We start from the raw sequence: 23,881 nt of genomic DNA on the forward strand, positions 1-23,881 counted from the left end.
AATTAACCATTTTGCTGTGGATACTGATGTGTGCTTGGGGTTATTGTCTTCCTGGAAGATCAAATTTCAGCCTTCTGGCAGAGACAACTAGGTTTTTGGCTAAAATGTCCTGGGAGTTGGTAAAGTTCATGATACGGTTGACCTTAACAACCCCCCCAGGACCGGTGGAATCAAAGATCTACCACCATATTTGACAGTAGGGATGAGGTATTTTGTGCACATGCAGGTTCTTTCATAAGGCCAAATCCACCACTGGTGTGGGTGGCCAAAAAGCTCTATTTTTTTGTGTCATCTGACCATAGCGCCAGTTCCGAACCAAGTGCCAATGCGATTTAGCAAAGTCCAAGGCTTTTATATGTGTTGGATGACATGATACTGTCATGTGACTCATCTGTATCATGGGATCCAATAATTCCGGACTCCACCGTTGATATTGCTGATTGAAAAAACACCTAATTATCGTATCTAAATATACCGTTGGCTCTTTTCCTTACTTTCAGCAACAAACTCGTGCAAGGTATGTTAGAAAATAGCTTTTCTCATTTCTCATTTAAAACACATTTAAAAGGGAAATACCTTTTTGTTGTTGTTGTAAATGTGCCCAACCTAGCAATGTGAGATACTTTCCTGAAGGCAATACTGAAGGCTATGTTTTGGGGTAAACATGTTAAAATGAAATGGCCCACTGGCCCTTGTCTGAATGACTAATAATACACCACAAAAAAAACTAGTCTGAAGAAATAAGGACAATTTAAATCACTTTCATTTTCATTCCACATTTCAGTCCAGACTTCAACAGTTATTGATGGTAGGATCCATTCCACATTTCAGTCCAGACTTCAACAGTTAAACCCAGAGTGCTCTGGTGCTCGTACTATACCACCTGTACATCATTAGACAAAAATCCATTCCCCCATTCTATATCAACTTCTTGTTCTTGCTCAACTTTCCTCTTAAGAAGTCTGTGAAGCTGAAACTGAAACTGACTAGAAGCTTTGTGAGACCAAGTCACACAGTGGACAGAATCAGTGGACAGGCCTGAAACGCTGTGTTCCTTTTGCCAGTCACTCTGTAGTATGAATACTGTGTTCCTTTTGCCACCCACTCTGTAGGATGAAAACTGTGTTCCTTTTGCCAGCCACTCTGTAGGATGAATGCAAATGATGGTCCACTTAAACTTGAATGATGATTCACTGCATTGCTGGCTGCATGTTGAATGAATAACAGAAGGCAATTAGTTTATTGTATGAATCTTCCCTCCCACACAGCGGAATGAGATAGTGGAATCTCCTCTTAGCTTGCCTGACCTGTCAATGTGTCCCTGTTATATTGGATGGGGTAGGGGGGCATGTGTTTTTGTTATTTTCGATGGGGACGGGGACGTGGACGTGGACGGGGGGCATTGTTAAGCACTGTGTGACAAGGTAAAGGGCAAGAGGTACCTATTAACTTGGGGATTGGCTGTTATCTCCTAACCCAGCAAAGCAGCTGCTGCGGGAGACAGGAAGGAGGAAGAGAGAGGACGTGGGTCTATGAATGTGTCATATAAAAGAGGTAGGGTATACGTACCAAATGGCACCCTATTCCCTATAGGAGCCCGGTCTATTCACTACAGGCATGGTCAAAAGAAGTGCACTATATAGGGAATAGGGTGCCATTTGGGACAGAGTTGTAGGGCTCAAGGCATATGGAAAATAGATAATGTTCCTTAATAGAGCCAATCCCATTCTAATGGAGCCATTCAGCTGGATTGACATGGTTTTTCTTTTGTCCTCCATATCTGGCTAATAAAAAAGCCAACACATTCATGCTACATCAGAGGAAAACTACATTGCCTTCAGAAAGTATTCACACTCCTTGACTTTTTCCACATTTTGCTGTGTTACAGCCTGAATTTAAAATGTATTAAATTGAGATGATTTAATTTTTTGTCACTGGGCCTACAAACAATAACCCATAATGTCAAAGTGGTATTATGTTTTTAGAAATGTTTACAAATTAATTAAAATTGAAAAGCTGAAATGACTTGAGTCAATAAGTATTCCACCCCTTTGTTATGGTAAGAATAAATAAATTCAGGAGTAAACATGTGCTTAACAAGTCACATAATAAAAAAGTGGACATTGAGTATGGTGGACATTTTGTATTACACTTTGGATGGTATATCAATACACCCAGTCACTACAAAGATACAGGCGCCCCCCAGGCCAGAGGAAGGAAACCTCTCAGGCATTTCACCATGAGGCCAATGGTGACTTTAAAACAGTTACAGATTTTAATAGTTGTGATAACAGAAAACTGAGGATGGATCAACAACATTGTAGTTACTCTACTATACTAACCTAATTGACAGAGGGAAAAGAAGGAAACGTTTACAGAATACAAATATTCCAAAACATGCATTCTGTTTGCAATAAGGCACTGAAACAATACCGCTAAAAATGTGGCAAAGCAATTCACTTTTTGTCATGAATACAAAGTTGTTTTTTGTTGCAAATCTAATACAACACATTACTGAGTACCACTCTCCATATTTTCAAGCATATTGGTGGCTGCATCATGTTATGGGTATGCTTCTAATATTTAAGGACTGGGGAGTTTTTCAGGATAGAACATGTACGTAATGGAGCTAAGCTAAGCTCTGGCAAAATCCTAGAGGAAAACCTGGTTCAGTCTGGTTCAGTCTGCTTTCCACCAGACACTGGGAGATGAATTCACCTTTCAGCAGGACAATAACCTACAACACAAGGCCAAATCTACACTGGAGTTGCTTACAAAGAAGACTGTGAATGTTCCTGAGTGGCCGAGTTACAGTTTTGACTTAAATCTATTTGAAAATCTATGGCAAGACCTGAAAATGGTTGTCTAGCAATGAACAACAACCAATTTGACATAGCTTGAAGAACTTCGGAAAGAATAACGGGCAAATGTTGCCCGATCCAGGTGTGGAAAGCTCTTAGAGACTTACCCAGAAAGACTCCTAGCTGTAATCGCTGCCAAAGATATTGACTCAGGGGGTGAGAATACTTATATAAATGAGATATTTCAGAATAAACATTTGAATAAATGTGCAAACATTTCTAAAAATATGTTTTCACTTTGTAATTATAGGGTATTGTGCGTAGATGGGTGAGATAAAAAAATAATAATAATTGAATTCTGACTGTAACACAACAAAATGTGGAATAAATCAAGGGGTATGAATACTTTCTGAAGACACTGTACATACTCAGAGAGAGACTGAGTCTACATTTTAGCATACAGCATGGTTCCAAGGTCTATAGACCGTGTCTGTGCCTCGACCTAGGTTCGGGCAAAACTAAACATGGCGGTGTTCGCCCTAGCAATCTCACTAGAATAAAGACCTCCATTCCTGCCATTATTGAAAGAGATCGTGATACCTCACATCTTAAAATAGGGCTACTTAATGTTAGATCCCTCACTTCAAAGGCAGTTATAGTCAATGAACTAATCACTGATCATGATCTTGATGTGATTGGCCTGACTGAAACATGGCTTAAGCCTGATGAATTTATTGTGTTAAATGAGGCCTCACCTCCTGGTTATGCTAGTGACCATATCCCCCGTACATCCCGCAAAAGCGGAGGTGTTGCTAACATTTACGATAGCAAATTTCAATTTACAAAAAAAAAACAGTTTTCGTCTTTTGAGCTTCTAGTCATGAAATCTATGCAGCCTACTCAATCACTTTATATAGCTACTGTTTACAGGCCTCCTGGGCCATATACAGTGTTCCTCACTGAGTTCCCTGAATTCCTATCGGACATTGCAGTCATAGCAGATAATATTCTAATTTTTGGTGACTTTAACATTCACATGGAAAAGTCCACATACCCACTCCAAAAGGCTTTCGGAGCCATCATCGACTCAGTGGGTTTTGTCCAACATGTCTCTGGACCTACTCACTGCCACAGTCATACTCTGGACCTAGTTTTGTCCCATAGAATAAATGTTGTGGATCTTAATGTTTTTCCTCATAATCCTGGACTATTGGACCACCATTTTATTATGTTTGCAATCGCAACAAATAATCTGCTCAGAGCCCATCCAAGGACCATCAAAAGTTGTGTTATAAATTCTCAGACAACCCAAAGATTCCTTGATGCCCTTCCAGACTCCCTCTGCCTACCCAAGGACGTCAGAGGACAAAAATCAGTTAACCACCTAACTGAGGAACTCAATTTAACCTTGCGCAATACCCTAGATGCAGTTGCACCCCTAAAAACTAAAAACATTTGTCATAAGAAACTAGCTCCCTGATATACAGAAAATACCTGAGCTCTGAAGCAAGCTTCCAGAAAATTGGAACGGAAATGGCGCCACACCAAACTGGAAGTCTTCTGACTAGCTTGGAAAGACAGTACCGTGCAGTATCGAAGAGCCCTCACTGCTGCTCGATAATCCTATTTTTCCAACTTAAGTGAGGAAAATAAGAACAATCCGAAATGTATTTTTGATACTGTCGCAAAGCTAACTAAAAAGCAGCATTCCCCAGGAGAGGATGGCTTTCACTTTAGCAGTAATAAATTCATGAACTTCTTTGAGGAAAAGATCATGATCATTAGAAAGCAAATGACGGACTCCTCTTTAAATCTGTGTATTCCTCCAAAGCTCAGTTGTCCTGAGTCTGCACAACTCTGCCAGGACCTAGGATCAAGGGAGACACTCAAGTGTTTTAGTACTATATCTCTTGACACAATGATGAAAATAATCATGGCCTCTAAACCTTCAAGCTGCATACTGGACCCTATTCCAACTAAACTAATGAAAGAGCTGCTTTCTGTGCTTGGCCCTCCTATGTTGAACTTAATAAACGGCTCTCTATTCACCAGATCTGTACCAAACTCACTAAAAGTTGCAGTAATAAAGCCTCTCTTGAAAAAGCCAAACCTTGACCCAGAAGATATAAAATACTATCGGCCTATCGAATCTTCCATTCCACTCAAATATTTTAGAAAAAGCTGTTGCGCAGCAACTCACTGCCTTCCTGAAGACAAACAATGTATACAAAATATTTCAGTCTGGTTTTAGACCCCATCATAGCACTGAGACTGCACTTGTGAAGGTGGTAAATTACCTTTTAATGGCGTCAGACCGAGGCTCTACATCTGTCCTCGTGCTCGTAGACCTTAGTGCTGCTTTTGATACCATCGATCACCACATTCTTTTGGAGAGATTGGAAATCCAAATTGGTCTACACGGACAAGTTCTGGCCTGGTTTAGATCTTATCTGTCGGAAAGATATCAGTTTGTCTCTGTGAATGTTTTGTCCTCTGACAAATCAACTGTAAATGTTGGTGTTCCTCAAGGTTCCGTTTTAGGACCACTATTGTTTTCACGATATGTTTTAACTCTTGGGGATGTCATTCGAAAACATAATGTTAACTTTCACTGCTATGCGGATGACACACAGCTGTACATTTCAATGAAACATGGTGAAGCCCAAAATTGCCCTCGCTAGAAGCCTGTGTTTCAGACATAAGGAAGTGGATGGCTGCAAACTTTCTTCTTTAAACCCGGACAAAACAGAGATGCTTGTTCTAGGTCCCAAGAAACAAACAGATCTTATGTTGAATCTGACAATTAATCTTGATGGTTTTACAGTCGTCTCAAATAAAACTGTGAAGGACCTCGGCATTACTCTGGACCCTGATCTCTCTTTTGAAGAACATATCAAGACTGTTTCAAGGACAACTTTTTTCCATCAACGTAACATTGCAAAAATCAGAATCTTTCTGTCCAAAAATGATGCAGAAAAATGTATCCATTCTTTTGTTACTTCTAGGTTAGACTACAGCAATTCTCTACTTTCCGGCTACCTGGATAAAGCACTAAATAAACTTCAGTTAGTGCTAAATATGGCTGCTAGAATCCTGACTAGAACCAAACAATTTGATCATATTACTCCAGTGCTAGCCTCCCTACACTGGCTTCCTGTTAAGGCAAGGGCTGATTTCAAGGTTTTACGGCTAACCTACAAAGCATTACATGGGCTTGCTCCTACCTATCTTTCCGATTTGGTCCTGCCGTACATACCTACACGTACGCTACGGTCACAAGACGCAGGCCTCCTAATTGTCCCTAGAATTTCTAAGCAAACAGCTGGAGGCAGGGCTCTCCCCTATAGAGCTCCATTTTTTTGGAATAGTCTGCCTACCCATGTGAGAGACGCAGACTCAGTCTCAACCTTTAAGTCTTTACTGAAGACTCATCTCTTCAGTAGGTCATGTGATTGAGTGTAGTCTGGCCCAGGAGTGTGAAGGTGAACGGAAAGGCTCTGGAGCAATGAACCACCCTTGCTGTCTCTTCCTGGCCGGTTCCCCTCTCTCCACTGGGATTCTCTGCCTCTACCCCTATTACAGGGGCTGAGTCACTGGCTTACTGGTGCTCTTCCATGCCGTCCCTAGGAGGGGTGCGTCACTTGAGTGGGTTGAGTCACTGACGTGGTCTTCCTGTCTGGGTTGGCAATCCCCCTTGGGTTGTGCCGTGGCGGAGATCTTTGTGGGCTATACTCGGCCTTGTCTCAGGATGGTAAGTTGGTGGTTGAAGATATCCCTCTAATGGTGTGGGGGCTGTGCTTTGGCAAAGTGGGTGGGTTTTTATCCTACCTGTTTGGCCCTGTCCGGGGGTATCATCGGATGGGGCCACAGTGTCTCCTGACCCCTCCTGTCTCAGCCTCCAGTATTTATGCTGCAGTAGTTTATGTGTCGTGGGGCTAGGGTCAGTCTGTTATATCTGGAGTACTTCTCCTGTCTTATCCGGTGTCCTGTGTGAATTTAAGTATGCTCTCTCTAATTCTCTCTCTCTTTCTTTCTCTCTTTCTTTCTTTCTTTCTCTCTCTCGGAGTACCTGAGCCCTAGGACCATGCCTCAGGACTACCTGGCATGATGACTCCTTGATGTCCCCAGTCCACCTGGCCGTGCTGCTGCTCCAGTTTCAACTGTCCTGCCTGGAACCCTGACCTGTTCACCGGACATGCTACCTGTCCCAGACCTGCTGTTTTCAACTCTCTAGAGACAGCAGGAGCGGTAGAGATACACTCAATGATCGGCTATGAAAAGCCAACTGACACTTACTCTTGAGGTGCTGACTTGTTGCACCCTCGATAACCACTGTGATTATTATTATGTGACCCTGCTGGTCATTTATGAACATTTGAACATCTTGGCCATGTGCTGTTATAATCTCCACCCGGCACAGCCAGAAGAGGACTGGCCACCCCTCATAGCCTGGTTCCTCTCTAGGTTTCTTCCTAGGTTTTGACCTTTCTAGGGAGTTTTTCCTAGCCACCGTGCTTCTACACCTGCATTGCTTGCTGTTTGGGGTTTTAGGCTGGGTTTCTGTACAGCACTTTGAGATATCATCTGATGTAAGAAGGGCTATATAAATACATTTGATTTGATTTGATATAGTTCACATTACCGTTCCATTAAAAGGAATGAAGCATGTTTAGTTATTTTATAATCCACTGTCATCGCAAATGACCTCACAGTATACATATTTTGTGCAAAATCAGGTTGTTAGTGTAATGCTGATAATGATAATGTATAGTGATAAACTGCACACGGAGGAAAATAGGCTCAATTGTGTTTAGACATGTCATAAAGTTAGTTATTTACCAAAGCAATCATACCGGTCATATATCCTCCTTCATTGCCAGGATTCAACGTAACCAGATGAGACACTAGTGGCTGGAGTGATTCCCATGAGTCTGAGTGGCAGAGTGACCCATGTGTAAATCTAAAGGGGGATGGTAATGACTGGAAATGACGTGTGTGTGTGTGTGTGTGTGTGTGTGTGTGTGTGTGTGTGTGTGTGTGTGTGTGTGTGTGTTCTTCTCTTTCCCCAGACCACACTCACACTCTGCCATCAGCACACCCATGTGAGCATTTAATGGAGTTTAATTAATTGTGGAAAGAGCCAGGCACCCCCTCCACCCCCACTCCCCCCAACCCCACTCCCCCCCGGGGATGTGCTGCAGAATGTCCTGCAATCGGGACTGCTTACATAAAAGCAATTAGCTATACCAAATGATCCCTGAGTCAATAAGGGGAAAAAACAAACAGTGCATCTATGGAAACCTGTAAGTGTTCCGACCGGGTCAATCTGCTTCTGTTCCATTATACCTCTTAATTAAAATATAAATCCTCAAGTAGGGCAAAATGTTTTGTCATTTTAAATTACAATATTTGTTTAATCTTTCATTTCATTGTACCTCACCTGTTGTTGAAAAAGGAAATAATCTGGAAGGATTTAGTTTTTATTTGTATAATGTGTAACACTGTTTAAGTGAAGAGACCTTGACCAGTTATCTCATATATTTGGAGGACTGACGATGCATTTTACATCAGATACCTCATATATTTGAAGGACTGACATATGAATCAAAAGCAGGGTTTGATCAGTTTCCAATACAAAGTATTGTGGTTCACCTAAAACAAGATTTGGTTTTCACCAACGCAGACTGCAGACAGTAAAAATACACAGAGAAATCATCTAGCGATAAGTCCTAGAATATACTGTAACTATTCATCCCTTGGACAGAAAGGTTCGTTCTTACAAATGGCACAGTAAACGTTCTGTTCTTCCTTCTGATCCTTCCGTAATGCCACATGTACTGAACAGAGGCAAGTTGCATCCCAAATTGGGAATAGGGTGGCGTTAGGGTACCCTCCTGCATAAACGTCCGCCGTGCCTTAGTTCATTGTTAACGTACAGATGTACCGGATTAGGGGCAGCAGGTAGTCTTGTGGTTAGAGCATTAGGGCCAGTAACTGAAAAGGTCGCTGGATCGAATCCCCGAGCTGACAAGGTAAAAATCTGCCCCTGAACAAGGCAGTTAACTCACTGCTCCCCGGTAAGGTGTCATTGTAAATAAGAATGTGTCATTGTAAATAATAATTTGTTCTTAAAACTGACTTGCCTGGTTAAAGAACTTGCCTGGTTAAAGACTTGCCTGGTTACACAGACATGGTCTCAGGGATGGCTTTCTCTGGAGGTCCCTTCAAGATTTTTTTGTGCTTTTTCATGTGGACTGATCTTCAACGCTTTATAAAATGTCATGAATCGGTGCATCTTGGGCAATTCAAAAGGCAGATTGAGGACCTCTTCACAGATTTGTTTTTGCTTTCTATGATTGTATATTTTTTGTGTGTATTGATGTGCATTGATGTGGATTGATGTGTGTATTGATGAGTATTGATATATGTATATTGATGTGTATAAGTATGTATATTGATGTGTATTGATGTGTGTATTGATGAGTATATTGATATTTATAGTGATATGTGTATTGATGTGTATTGATGTGTGTATTGATGTGTGTATTGATGAGTATATTGATATTTATAGTGATGTGTGTATTGATGTGTATTGATGTGTGTATTGATGAGTATATTGATGTTTATAGTGATGTGTATATTGAGGTGCATTGATGTATATTGATGTGTATAATGATGTGAATTGATGTGCGTATTGATATTGTATATTGATGCGTATTGATGTGTGTATTGATGGGTATATTAATGTATATAGTGATGTGCACTGGTGTGTGTATTGATGTGTATATTGATGTGTATTGATGTGTATAATTATGTGAATATTGATGTGTATTTATGTGTATAATTATGTGTATATTGATGTTTAAGTATGTGTATAATGATGTGTATTGCTGTGTATAATGACGTGTATAAAGATGTGTATATTGATGTTTATAATGATGTTTATATTGATGTATATTCATATGTATAATTTTGTGTATATTGATGTTTAAATTATGTGAATATGGATGTGTATTGATGTGTATATTAAGTGAATTGATGTGTATAGTGATGTGTACAGTGATGTGTATATCCATGTGTATTGATGTGTATAGTGATGTGCATAATTAAGTGTATAATGATGTGTATATTGACGTGTATTGATGTATATAATGATGTGTATATTGATGTGTATAATTGTGTATATTGATGAGTATTGATGTGTATAATTATGTGTATATTGATGTATAAGTATGTGTATATTGATGTGTATTGATGTGTATAATGATGTGTATATTGATGTGATAATGATGTGTATATTGATGTGTATTGATGTGTACAATGATGTTTATATTCATGTGTACTGATGTGTATAATTTTGTGTATATGGATTTTTATTGGTGTATAATAATGTGTATATTAAATGTATTGATATGTATAGTGATGTGTACAGCGATGTGAATGTTAATGTGTATTGATGTGTATAATGATGTGTATTGATGTGTATTATGATGTGTATGTTGATGTGTATTGATGTGTATAATGATGTGCAGTTTGATGTGTAAATTGTGTATATTGATGTGTATATTGATGTGTATTGATGTGTGTAAATATGTGTATATTCGTGTGTATTGATGTGTATTGATGTGTATAATTATGTGTACATTGATGTGTATTGATGTGTATAAATATGTGTATATTGATGTGTATTGATGTGTATAAATATGTGTATATTCATGTGTATTGATGTGTGTATTGATGTGCATAATTATGTGTATGTTGATGTGTATTGATGTGTATAAATATGTGTATATTGATGTTTAATTATGTGTATAGTGATGTGTGTTTATGTGTATATGTGTATATTGATGTGAATAACGATGTGTATTGATGTGTACATGGATGTGTATAATGATGTGTATTGATGTGTATAATGATGTGCATGTTGATGTGTACATTATGTGTATATTGATGTGTACATTGATTTGTATAAGAATTTGTATAAAGATGTGTATTGATGTGTATGTTTATGTTTATGATGATGTGTACATCGATATGTATTGAAGTGTATTGATGTGTATATTGATGTGCCTAATTATGTGTATAATGATGTATATATTGATGTGTATTGATGTATATAATGATGTGTATTGATGTGTTTAATTGTGTGTATATTGATATTTAATTATGTCTATAGTGATGTGTATTGGTGTGTATAATGATGTGTATAAAGATGTGTATATTGATGTGTATTAATGTGTATTGATGTGTATAATGATGTGCATGTTGATGTGTATAATGATGTGCATGTTGATGTGTAAATTATGTGTATATTGATGTGTATATTGATGTGTATAGCGATTTGTATATTCATGTGTATTGATGTGTGTATTGATGTGTATATTGATATGTATTGATATGTATAATCATGTATATTGATGTGTATAATGATGTGTTTTGATATTTGTAATAATGTATATTAATTTGTATACTGTATACTGACGTGTAGTGATGTATATAATGATGTATATTGGTGGTTAAGGGTTTTTAAGTAAGTATCTCACGGTGAGGTCTTGACCTGTTGTTTTCGGAGCATGTGACAAATACAATTTGATTTGAATTGATTTAGTTTGAAAGTCCTGCCACATCCGACGAGCATCGGAGCCGGTGTAGTAGGATTCGATCTTAGTCCTACATTGACGCCTTGCCTGTTTGATGGTTTATCAGAGGCCGTAGCGGGATTTCTTGGAGTTAGCTCTAGCCTTTAGCTCAGTGCGGATGTTGCCTGTAACCCATGGCTTCTGGTTGGGATATGTACGTGGGGACGATGTTGTCAATGCACTTATTCATGAAGACGGTGAACTCTTCAATGGCATCGGATGAATCCCAGAACATATCCCAGTCTAAGCTTGTGTCTTGTAGTTAATATTTATTTTTAACTGGAACCATAAAAGGGTTTTTCAAGGGGTTCTCCTATGAATAAATTTAGATAGCACCCCTTTTTTTCTAAGAGTGTAGTGCACGATAAAGGGAATAGGGTCCCGTTTGGGACGCATACATTGTGGGGATCCTAGGGCTACAAGGTCTTTCACCCGCATTACATCCTGAAGGGCCCAATCTGTTTAGCATTAGACACAGAGACACACGGCCAATGACAATAATGGATGGAAGACAAGCCAGCCGCCCTGGTTATGGGTCTTTTGGTGCAACTAAACAAGAACAATAGTGTTGTCTGAAGGGTGCCATGGTTAAGAGTTGTGGTGTCAGAAGGAATGCAGTTGGGACTTGTTAACAGAGGAGGAGAAACACACACACACACGCACGCGCACATGCGTACACACGCACACGCGCACACTCGCACACACACAACCCCCCCCCCCCCCCCCCCTTGGGGTGGCAGGTAGCCTAGTGGTTAGAGCGTTGGACTAGTTGGACTAATGCTACAGACATTTTTTGGTACCCTTCCCCAGATCTTCCCCAGACATAATCCTGTCTTGGAGCTCTATGGACAATTCCCTTAAGCTCATAGCTTGGATTTTGCTCTGACATGCACTGTCAGCTGTGGGACCTTATATAGACAGGTGTGTGCCTTTTCAAATCATGTACAATCAATTACATTTACCACAGGTGGATTCCAATCAAGTTGTACAAACATCTCAAGGATGGTCAATGGAAACAGGATGCACCTGAGCTCAATTTTGAGTCTCATAGCAAAGGGGATGAATACTTATGTAAAGAAGGTATTTCAGATTTTATTTTTAATACATTTGCAAAAATGTCTAAAAACCTCATTTACCTGTCTCATTATGGGGTATTGCGTGTTTCAAAATATATATATTTTTTAAGCGGTTAGCTTGTGTGTTCTTGATCTTGTGTATTCTGAACTATGTAACTCCTATTTATCTTCTGATCATTTCCTCATAATCTCCCAGATGTCTTCTTTACAAGTTTAGTTGAAGTCAGAATTATGTAATTACACATGAATAGCAGTTACCTTTTGGGTATATCTATTTAGGCGGAAATCATACATTTTGCCATTACATAATTTCTGCCCCCCGAATTCATATTTATTATATAAATAGGCCAGTTTAATTTTGTCTGGCTTGCCATTCCAAATTAAATGAAATATTTTTTGCTCATATAATAAAAAATAAAAAAAGTTAGGCAGGGCCATGAGCAAATACGAAAATTGGGATATGACTGAAGAGTTAATCAGGGTGATTTTTCCACAAATAGACAGGTATTTTCCTTTCCATGGTAGCAAGATCCTATCTATTTTTGCTAACTTTCTATTAAAATGTATTGTAGTGAGATTTCTTTCTTTTGGGATATGAATACAGAGTATGTCCACTTCACCATCAGACCAAGTTCATTAATACACAGTAATACACTTTATTTTTTATTTTTTTGTGATCCATTACTTAATATAGTACACTTATCAGAATTTGGTTGTAATCCAGAAATGTTCGAAAAATTATCTAGGTCCTCTATGAGGCTATGGAGGGATCCAAGCTGTGGATAAAAAAATTACACCTTTATTTTTAAACCCTGGATTTCTAGCCCCTTGACATTAATGTTGGATCTGATTTTAAAAGCTAACATGTCGATGGCCATAATAAATAGATATGCCGATACTCGACAACATTGTTTTACTCCTCTTGACAGTTTAATACCTTCTGAGAATAGACATCATTTACTGTTTTACATGTAGGGTTACTATACATAGCTTCATCCCATTGTATAAAAGAGATTCTCCAAAATTGAAATATTCCAGGCATTTATATGTAAATTCCAGTCATACTTTATCAAAAGCCTTTTCAAAGTCAGCTATGAATACTAGGCCTGGTTTCCCAAATGCTTCATAGTGTTCTATTGTTTCCAGTACTTGTCTTATATTACTTCCAATGTATTGTCCATGTAAAAAACCTGTCTGATTAGGATGAATAATATCCGACAATACCTTTTTAATTCTATGCGCTATGCATTTTTCTAGAATTTTTGCAATACATCACTGAAGTGTAAGGGGCCTCCAATTTTTTTACTGGACTGGATCTTTATATTTACCACCTGGGTCCTGTTTCAGTAATATTGAAATCAGACCTTCTTGTCGAGTATCTGATAATCTACCATTTTTATAGGAGGGGTTAAACCATGCCAATAATGCTCATCTGAGTAGATCAAAAAAGGTTTGATATACATAAACTGGTGTGCCATACAGCCCTGGAGTTTTCCCTGAGTTTTCCCCAGCTTTAAATGCATCAAGAAGTTCCTCCTCTTTAACCATGCCTTCACATGAGTCTTTCTGTACAGCTGTTAATTTTACAATATTAAAATAAAAAAAAACGTACAATTAACTTTGGTTAGTGTCACACCCTGATCTGTTTCACCTGTCTTTGAGCTTGTCTCCACCCTCCACCAGGTGTCTCCCATCTCCCCTCAATATCACCTGTGTATTTATACCTGCGTTTTCTGTTTGTCTTTTGCCAGTTTGTCTTGTCCCGTCAAGTCCTACCAGCACGTTCCCATGATTCCTGTGCTCAAGTCTTCCCAGTTGTGACCTTTCTGGCTGTCCTGACCCTGATCCTGCCTGCCATCCTGTACCTGCCTGACTCTGATTTTGAATACGACCATTTGCTTACCTTGACATAGCTTTTTCCTGCCCCTTGAACTATAATAAACTCTGAGACTCGTACTATCTTCCTCTCGTGTCTGGAGATGAGTGGAAGACTGCCTTTCACAGGGCTAGCGGGCACTACGAGTACATGATGATGCCGTTCGAACTGACCAATGCTCCCGCAGTGTTCCAGGCCCTGGTCAATGATGTGCTCCGAGACATGTTGAACCGATTTGTGTTTGTCGACCTCGACGACCTCCTCATCTATTCCCGTTAAGCTCAAGAGCACGTCCTCCATGTCCGACAGGTCCTTCAGCGTCTCCTGGACAACCAGCTTTCGTGAAGGCGGAGTAATTTGAATTCCATCGCTCCACCATCTCCTTCCTAGGATACGTCATCACTGCAGGGAATATTCAGATGGACCCTGACAAGGTGAGAGTGGTGATGGATTGGCCTCAACCCACATCGAGTGCAGCTGCATTTTCTGTTTGTCTGTTGCCAGTTCATCTTGTCAAGTCCTACCAGCATTTTCCCCTGTTTCCTATGCTATAGTTTTTCTTATTCTTCTGACCTTTCTACCTGTCCTGACCCTGATAAACCCGGCCCTGAATGTACTCAGCAAACGGCAGATTAATTATAATTGTACATTATATACTCAGAAAACAAGAGAAAGAATAAAAAAGGAAGAACCATACTTGATTATGTGTGTGTGTAAGTGTGCGAGTTAGACTTCACGGAGGGGATTACTGGGTAGTTTGGTTCATCAAGCTGACCCCCAGTCTTCATGGAGGGGATTATTGGGTAGTTTGGTTCATCAAGCTGACCCCCAGTCTTCATGGAGGGGATTATTGGGTAGTTTGGTTCACCAGGCTGACCCCCAGTCTTCATGGAGGAGATTACTGGGTAGTTTGGTTCACCAGGCTGACCCCCAGTCTTCATAGAGGGGATTATTGGGTAGTTTGGTTCACCAGGCTGACCCCCAGTCTTCATGGAGGGGATTATTGGGTAGTTTGGTTCATCAAGCTGACCCCCAGTCTTCATGGAGGGGATTATTGGGTAGTTTGGTTCACCAGGCTGACCCCTGTCTTTGCTTGAAGATTTTGTGCGATGATAAGGTTTTGGCAATGTGAATATAAGAATTCCATGCTGTATCTGATACAGGATTGACTATTTGAGGTGTGGCAGTGGGGAGGATGAAGGTTATCACAGTGTCTTGTGTTTATATAGATTAATCTGGAAGAATCTGTTGAAGGGTTTAAGGTAAACTGTCTGGGAGGTATAAATATTTGTAGATAAAATGTTGTAAATAGATTGAGCCAGGTAATTAGAGGAGGTGGCTTGTCTTGCAAATGTCTTTTGTTTAATGAGTAATGTGTGTAGGTAGGAGGCATATCTACTGGCCCAGACAATATTACAGTAAATGAGATATGGGTACATTAATCTATAGTATAGAGTTAGAAAGCAAGCCTGACGAACCAAACCACTAATCTTTCTGATGACACTAAAAGTTTTCATCACTTTGATGTGTGAATGCACATACAGTTGTAGCTGTTTGAGAAGGCATGCAAAATTGAGAGATGGGGAGATTTGATTAACCGATGTCAAGTCCTAGGTGATGGAGCACAGATACACCCCTTTCCCCTGAAACACACAAGCATTTCTGTGCAGTCAGACCTTTTGATTATTTTGTGCCACCAGGGACACAATAATATGCTCTCCTGAATGTCCGAGTGTGACCCCCCTCCCCATGGGTTACTGCTGCCAGTGTTGCCAGCACTGCCACTACCTGGGTGGGGGTACCCCACCGGAATTTCCACCTGCTGGGTACAAGGTTGTCAAGGTTCTCATGCTCTCCCAACCGGGGTCTCTGGCTTTGTTGGACCAACCCTGCCAGGCAGGCTCAGAATCTTGAGGGGGCGATGCTGCTTTAGTGGGTCTCTGACCACATTAATCTTTCTGATTTGTCTGAGTATAGGCTACTTACAGTAGTCCCATAAAGCAGATAAGGACTTCTACTTAGTGTATGGGTCGCTCAGGTGGGTGTCTAGGGTATAGAGTTGGGGGCCGTTCATGATAGGACAATAAATAAATAGACTATATTTGTAATTTATTTTTAAAATGTATATCCTATATCTACACAAAATTAAAAACTCTGTGTCACAACTCTTACTCCCAGACACACATGGGCTCTGGCATTTGCTTTTTCACTCACTTAACTCACCACCATGTTTTTCAATCACAAAAACACACACCCCATCTTCCATCACAACCTCACACCCCCAAACATATAGACCTGTAATTACCCACATGCTGTGTCTTCTATGTCCTCTGTTTGCTGTGTTTTTATCTATGCCATGCTGATTCCTACCTAATTTTGGGCTTATCAGAATTTTATTTATTTATTTTGTAGATGCATTATTTCAATAATGATCCCTTCTTCAAATTGTGTCTTTTATCTATTTATAAATACTATCAATAGAAAGTCGAATGCTAATTATTTTTGCAACATTCCCTTTCTTGAATGGTAGAGTGTATTTGTAGCTTATTTCTATATCCATTGTTGTATTTCATTGTTTTCCTGTTTTGATATTACAAATCCTACCATGGATAGCATTAGGTGTTCCATTATTCCATCCCTACCATGGATAGTATTTGTGTTCCATTATTCCATCCCTACCATGGATAGTATTGGGTGTTCCATTATTCCATCCCTACCATGGATAGTATTGGGTGTTCCATTATTCCACCCCTACCATGGATAGTATTGGGTGTTCCATTATTCCACCCCTACCATGGATAGTATTGGGTGTTCCATTATTCCATCCCTACCATGGATAGTATTGGGTGTTCCATTATTCCATCCCTACCATGGATAGTATTGGGTGTTCCATTATTCCATCCCTACCATGGATAGTATTTGTGTTCCATTATTCCATTCCTACCATGGATAGTATTAGGTGTTCCATTATTCCACCCCTACCATGGATAGTATTGGGTGTTCCATTATTCCATCCCTACCATGGATAGTATTGGGTGTTCCATTATTCCACCCCTACCATGGATAGTATTGGGTGTTCCATTATTCCATCCCTACCATGGATAGTATTGGGTGTTCCATTATTCCACCCCTACCATGGATAGTATTGGGTGTTCCATTATTCCATTCCTACCATGGATAGCATTAGGTGTTCCATTATTCCATCCCTACCATGGATAGTATTGGGTGTTCCATTATTCCACCCCTACCATGGATAGTATTGGGTGTTCCATTATTCCATCCCTACCATGTATAGCATTAGGTGTTCCATTATTCCATCCCTACCATGGATAGTATTGGGTGTTCCATTATTCCACCCCTACCATGGATAGTATTGGGTGTTCCATTATTCCATCCCTACCATGGATAGCATTAGGTGTTCCATTATTCCATCCCTACCATGGATATTATTGGGTGTTCCATTATTCCACCCCTACCATGGATAGTATTGGGTGTTCCATTATTCCATCCCTACCATGGATATTATTGGGTGTTCCATTATTTCATCCCTACCATGGATAGTATTGGGTGTTCCATTATTCCATCCCTACCATGTATAGTATTGGTGTTCCATTATTCCATACCTACCATGGATAGTATTGGGTGTTCCATTATTCCATCCCTACCATGGATAGTATTGGGTGTTCCATTATTCCATTCCTACCATGGATAGCATTAGGTGTTCCATTATTCCATCCCTACCATGGATAGTATTGGGTGTTCCATTATTCCACCCCTACCATGGATAGTATTGGGTGTTCCATTATTCCACCCCTACCATGGATAGTATTGGGTGTTCCATTATTCCACCCCTACCATGGATAGTATTGGGTGTTCCATTATTCCACCCCTACCATGGATAGTATTAGGTGTTCCATTATTCCCTCCCTACCATGGATAGCATTAGGTGTTCCATTATTCCATCCCTACCATGGATAGCATTAGGTGTTCCATTATTCCATCCCTACCATGGATAGTGTTGGGTGTTCCATTTTCCAACCCATGGATAGTATTAGGTGTTGCGTTATTCGACTCCTCTATGGGAACTTTCTATTATTTAGAATAGCCATGGAGATTTCTTGGTGCCTCGGAACAGTTGGTTATCAATGTAGTTTATCGACAACGAGAGCTACCAGTTTCCCTTTTAGTCTGTTTACTTTGAAGAGTGGGTACAGAACTTTATGCCGTTCTGCAATTTCCTTCATCATTCATGCCTATTTTTGTGCCATTAAATCTTTTGCCCAGTCTTTTAACCTTAAAGAATGCAAACTCGGCATCGATTGGGGGCTCGTGTTGCTGTCCTCTCTGTCTGAAAAGATTTACATGTTTGAGTTTTATGTTTTCAACAGTTTAGGATTTATAGCACTTTAACCATGAAATGTTTCTCCACACTCTCAGTACCAGATTTTCTCGCATAGATCTAGTCTGTATTTCAAGTAAGGCTTCTCTGAAAAAACATGTTCTCTTTTTTAAGTTATTTAACGTCAGTTTCAATATTATTGACTGTATCTTTTTAGCTTTTTCATTTCTTTTCTCCGTCGCAGCTTTTTCCGTCAATCATCTCGAGGCTCAACTTCAACTCCTTTATATCATTCCTGACTAGTTCAAGTCCCAATTTATCATTTATCGACTTAAGCAAGTCGGTTCTACACTTGCTGTTTAAGTGTTGAAAAGCATAAATTGTCTGTGTCCGTTGAGAAGTCTTTTTAAAATGTATTTATTTTACCTTTATTTAACCAGGTAGGCTAGTTGAGAACAAGTTCTCATTTGCAACTGCGACCTGGCCAAGATAAAGCATAGCAGTTAGACACATACAACAACACAGAGTTACACATGGAATGAACAAAACATACAGTAAATAATACAGTAGAAAAAAAAGAACAAAAAAGTCTATATACAGTGAGAGCAAATTAGGTAAAATACGGGAATTAAGGCAATAAATAGGCCATGGTGGCGAAGTAATTACAATATGGCAAATAAACACTGGAATGGTAGATGTGCAAAAGATGGATGTGCAAGTAGAGATACTGGGGTGCAAAAGGATCAGAATAAATAAATAAATACAGTATGGGGATGAGGTAGATAGATGGGCTGTATACAGATGGGCTATGAACAGGAGCAGTGATCTGTGAGCTGCTCTGACAGCTGATGCTTAAAGTTAGTGAGGGAGATGGGAATCTCCAGCTTCAGAGATTTTTGCAGTTCGTTCCAGTCAATGGCAGCAGAGAACTGGAAGGAAAGGCCACCAAAGGAGAAATTGGCTTTGGGGGTGACCAGTGAGATATACCTGCTGGAGCGCGTGCTACGAGTGGGTGCTGCTATGGTGACCAGCGAGCTGAGATAAGGCGGGGCTTTACCTAGCAGAGACTTGTAGATAACCTGTAGCCAGTGGGTTTGGCGACGAGTATGAAGTGAGGGCCAGCCAACGAGAGCGTATAGGTCGCAATGGTGGGTAGTATATGGGGCTTTGGTGACAAAACGGATGGCACTGTGATAGACTGCATCCAGTTTGTTGAGTAGAGTGTTGGAGGCAATTTTATAGATGACATCGCCGAAATCGAGGATCGGTAAGATGGTCAGTTTTACGAGGGTATGTTTGGCAGCATGAGTGAAGGATGCTTTGTTGCGAAATAGGAAGCCGATTCTAGATTTAATTTTGGATTGGAGATGCTTAATATGAGTCTGGAAGGAGAGTTTACAGTCTAGCCAGACACCCAGGTATTTGTAGTTATCCACGTATTCTAAGTCAAAGCCGTCCAGAGTAGTGATGCTGGATGGGCGGGCAGGTGCGGGCAATGATAGGTTGAATAGTATGCATTTAGTTTTATTTGCGTTTAAGAGCAGTTGGAGGCCATGGAAGGAGAGTTGTATGGCATTGAAGCTCGTCTGGAGGTTAGTTAACACAGTGTCCAAAGAAGGGCCAGAAGTATACAGAATGGTGTCATCTGCGTAGAGGTGGATCAGAGAATCACCAGCAGCAAGAGCGACATCATTGATGTATACAGAGAAGAGAGTCGGCTCAAGAATTGAACCCTGTGGCACCCCCATAGAGACTGCCAGAGGACCGGACAACAGGCCATCCGATTTGACACAATGAACTCTGTCTGAGAAGTAGTTGGTGAACCAGGTGAGGCAATCATTTGAGAAACCAAGGCTATTGAGTCTGCTAAGAATGTGGTGATTGACAGAATCGAAAGCCTTGGCCAGGTCGATGAATACAGCTGCACAGTAATGTCTCTTATCGATGGCGGTTATGATATCGTTAAGGACCTTGAGCGTGGCTGAGGTGCACCCATGACCGGCTCTGAAACCAGATTGCATAGTGGAGAAGGTACGGTGTGATTCAAAATGGTCGGTAATCTGTTTGTTAACTTGGCTTACGAAGACCTTAGAGGTTCAGGGTAGGATAGATATAGGTCTGTAGCAGTTTGGGTCTAGAGTGTCTCCCCCTTTGAAGAGGGGGATGACCGCGGCAGCTTTCCAATCTTTGGGAATCTCAGACGATACGAAAGAGAGGTTGAACAGGCTAGTAATAGGGGTTGCAACAATTTCGGCAGATCATTTTAGAAAGAGAGGGTCCAGATTGTCTAGCCCGGCTGATTTGTAGGGGTCCAGATTTTGCAGCTCTTTCAGAACATCAGCTATCTGGATATATGTGAAGGAGAAATGGTGGGGGCTTGGGCGGGTTGCTGTGGAGGGTGCCGGGCAGTTGACCGGGGTAGGGGTAGCCAGGTGGAAAGCATGGCCAGCCGTAGAGAAATGCTTATTGAAATTCTCAATTATAGTGGATTTATTGGTTGTAACAGTGTTTCCTAGCCTCAGAGCAGTGGGTAGCTGGGAGGAGGTGCTCTTATTCTCCATGGACTTTACAGTGTCCCAGAACTTTTTTGAGTTTGTACTGCAGGATGCAAATTTCAGTTTAAAAAAGCTAGCCTTAGCTTTCCTAACTGCCTGTGTATATTGGTTCCTAACTTCCCTGAAAAGTTGCATATCACGGGGGCTATTCGATGCTAATGCAGAGCGCCACAGGATGTTTTTGTGCTGGTCAAGGGCAGACAGGTCTGGAGTGAACCAAGGGCTATATCTATTCCTGGTTCTACATTCTTTGAATGGGGCATGCTTATTTAAGATGGTGAGGAAGGCACTTTTAAAGAACAACCAGGCATCCTCTACTATCTTGTTTTTTTTAGGGATTGCTTCTTTATGCTTACTCTCCAGCATGTTTAGGTGTTGATTGTTTTGGTAATATTGGTTGATATATTTCTCTAGCCTTATAATTTGTTTTGTTGTTATCCAGCTTGAAGGTTGTTGCCTACGAGTACAGTGACTTGCAAAAGTATTCATCCCCCTTGGCGTTTTTCCTATTTAGTTGCATAACAACCCATTTACATAGATTTTTATTTGAATTTCATGTAATGGACATACAGAAAATAGTCCAAATTGGTGAAGTGAAAAAAAAAAAAAACTTGTTTCAAAAGATTTACTGAAAAGTGGTGAGTGCATATGTATTCCCTTTGCTATGAAGCCCCTAAATAAGATCTGGTGTAATCAATTACCTTCAGAAGTCACATAATTAGTTAAATAAAGTCCACCTTTGTGCAATCTAAGTGTCACATGATCTCAGTATATAAACACCTGTTCTGAAAGGCCCCAGAGTCAACACCACAAAGCAAGGGGCACCACCAAGCAAGCGACACCATGAAGACGAAGGAGCTCTCCAAACAGGTCAGGGACAAAGTTGTGGAGAAGTACAGATCTGGGTTGGGTTATAAAAAAATATCAGAAACTTTGAACATCCCACGAAGCACCATTAAATCCATTAGAAATAAAATGGAAAGAACATGGCACCACAACAAACCTGCCAAGAGAGTGCCGCCCACCAAAACTCACAGACCAGGCAAGGAGGGCATTAATCAGAGAGGCAACAAAGAGACCAAAGACAACCCTGAGATTGGAGTATCTGTCCATAGGACCACTTTAAGCCGTACACTCCACAGAGCTGGGCTTTATGAAAGAGTGGCCAGAAAAAAAAGCCATTGCTTAAAGAAAAAAATAAGCAAACACGTTTGGTGTTCGTCAAAAGGCATATGGGAGACTCCCCAAACATATGGAAGAAGGTACTCTGGTCAGATGAGACAAAAATTTAACTTTTTGCCATCAAGGAAAATGCTATGTCTGGTGCAAACCCAACACCTCTCATCACCCTGAGAATACCATCCCACAATGAATAATGTTGGCAGCATCATGCTGTGGGGATGTTTTTCATCGGCAGGGACGGGGAAACTGGTCAGAATTTAAGCAATAATAGATGGCTCAAAATACAGGGAAATTCTTGAGGGAAACCTGTTAGTCTTCCAGAGATTTGAGACTGGGACTTAGGTTCACCTTCCAGCAGGACAATGACCCTAAGCATACTGCTAAAGCAACACTTGAGTGGTTTAAGGGGAAACATTTAAATGTCTTGGAATGGCCGCGTCAAAGCCCAGACCTCAATCCAATTGAGAATCTGTGGTATGACTTAAGGATTGCTGTACACCAGCGGAAGCCATCCAACTTGAAGGAGCTGGAGCAGGTTTGCCTTGAAGAATGGGAAAAAATCTCAGTGGCTAGATGTGCCAAGCGTATAGAGACATTCCCCAAGAGACTTGGAGCTGTAATTGCTGCATTAGTGGCTGTACAAAGTATTGACTTTGGGCAGGGTGAATAGTTATGCTCAAGTTTTCCTTTTTTTTGTCTTATTTCTTGTTTGTTTCACAAAACAAAATGTTTTGCATCTTCAAAGTGGTAGGCATGTTGTGTAAATCAAATGATACAAACCCCCCCCCAAAATCCATTTTAATTCCAGGTTGTAAGGCAACAAAATAGGAAAAATGCCAAGAGGGGTGAATACTTTCGCAAGCCACTGTATGTATGGTGAAGTGCTAATATTTTGTCCGATTTGATTTTTATCTTCATGTATTCTGCTCCGCTGTCTTCAGTCCACCATTGTTTTTCCCTACACTCACGGCCACCTTCAATCTGAATCTGTCACGTCCTGACCTTAGTAAGATGTTATATTCTATGGTAGAGTAGGTCAGGGCGTGACAGGGGTTGTTTTTCCATGTTTTGTATTTCTATGTTGATGTTCTAGTTTTGTATTTCTATGTTGGTTTTGTTTGGGATGATCTCCAATTAGAGGCAACTGGTCCTCATTGACTCTAATTGGAGATCATACTTAAGTAGGGTTTTTTTCCACCTGGGTTTGTGGGAGATTGTAATTTTGAGTAGTGTATGTTTCACCTCTGCATAACGGTTTGTTGTTTTTGTCATTCAGTTTATTTATTTATTGCATAGTTTCACAGTATAAATAAAATGTGGAACGACACACACGCTGCACTTTGGTCCGCTCATTCCTACGACAACCGTGACAGAATCTTGTAACAGTCCTGTAGCTTAGCATCCACTTCATCG

The sequence above is a fragment of the Salmo salar genome, chromosome 21 (assembly GCF_965601325.2).
Source record: "Salmo salar chromosome 21, fSalSal1, whole genome shotgun sequence".
Taxonomy (NCBI): Eukaryota; Metazoa; Chordata; class Actinopteri; order Salmoniformes; family Salmonidae; genus Salmo; species Salmo salar.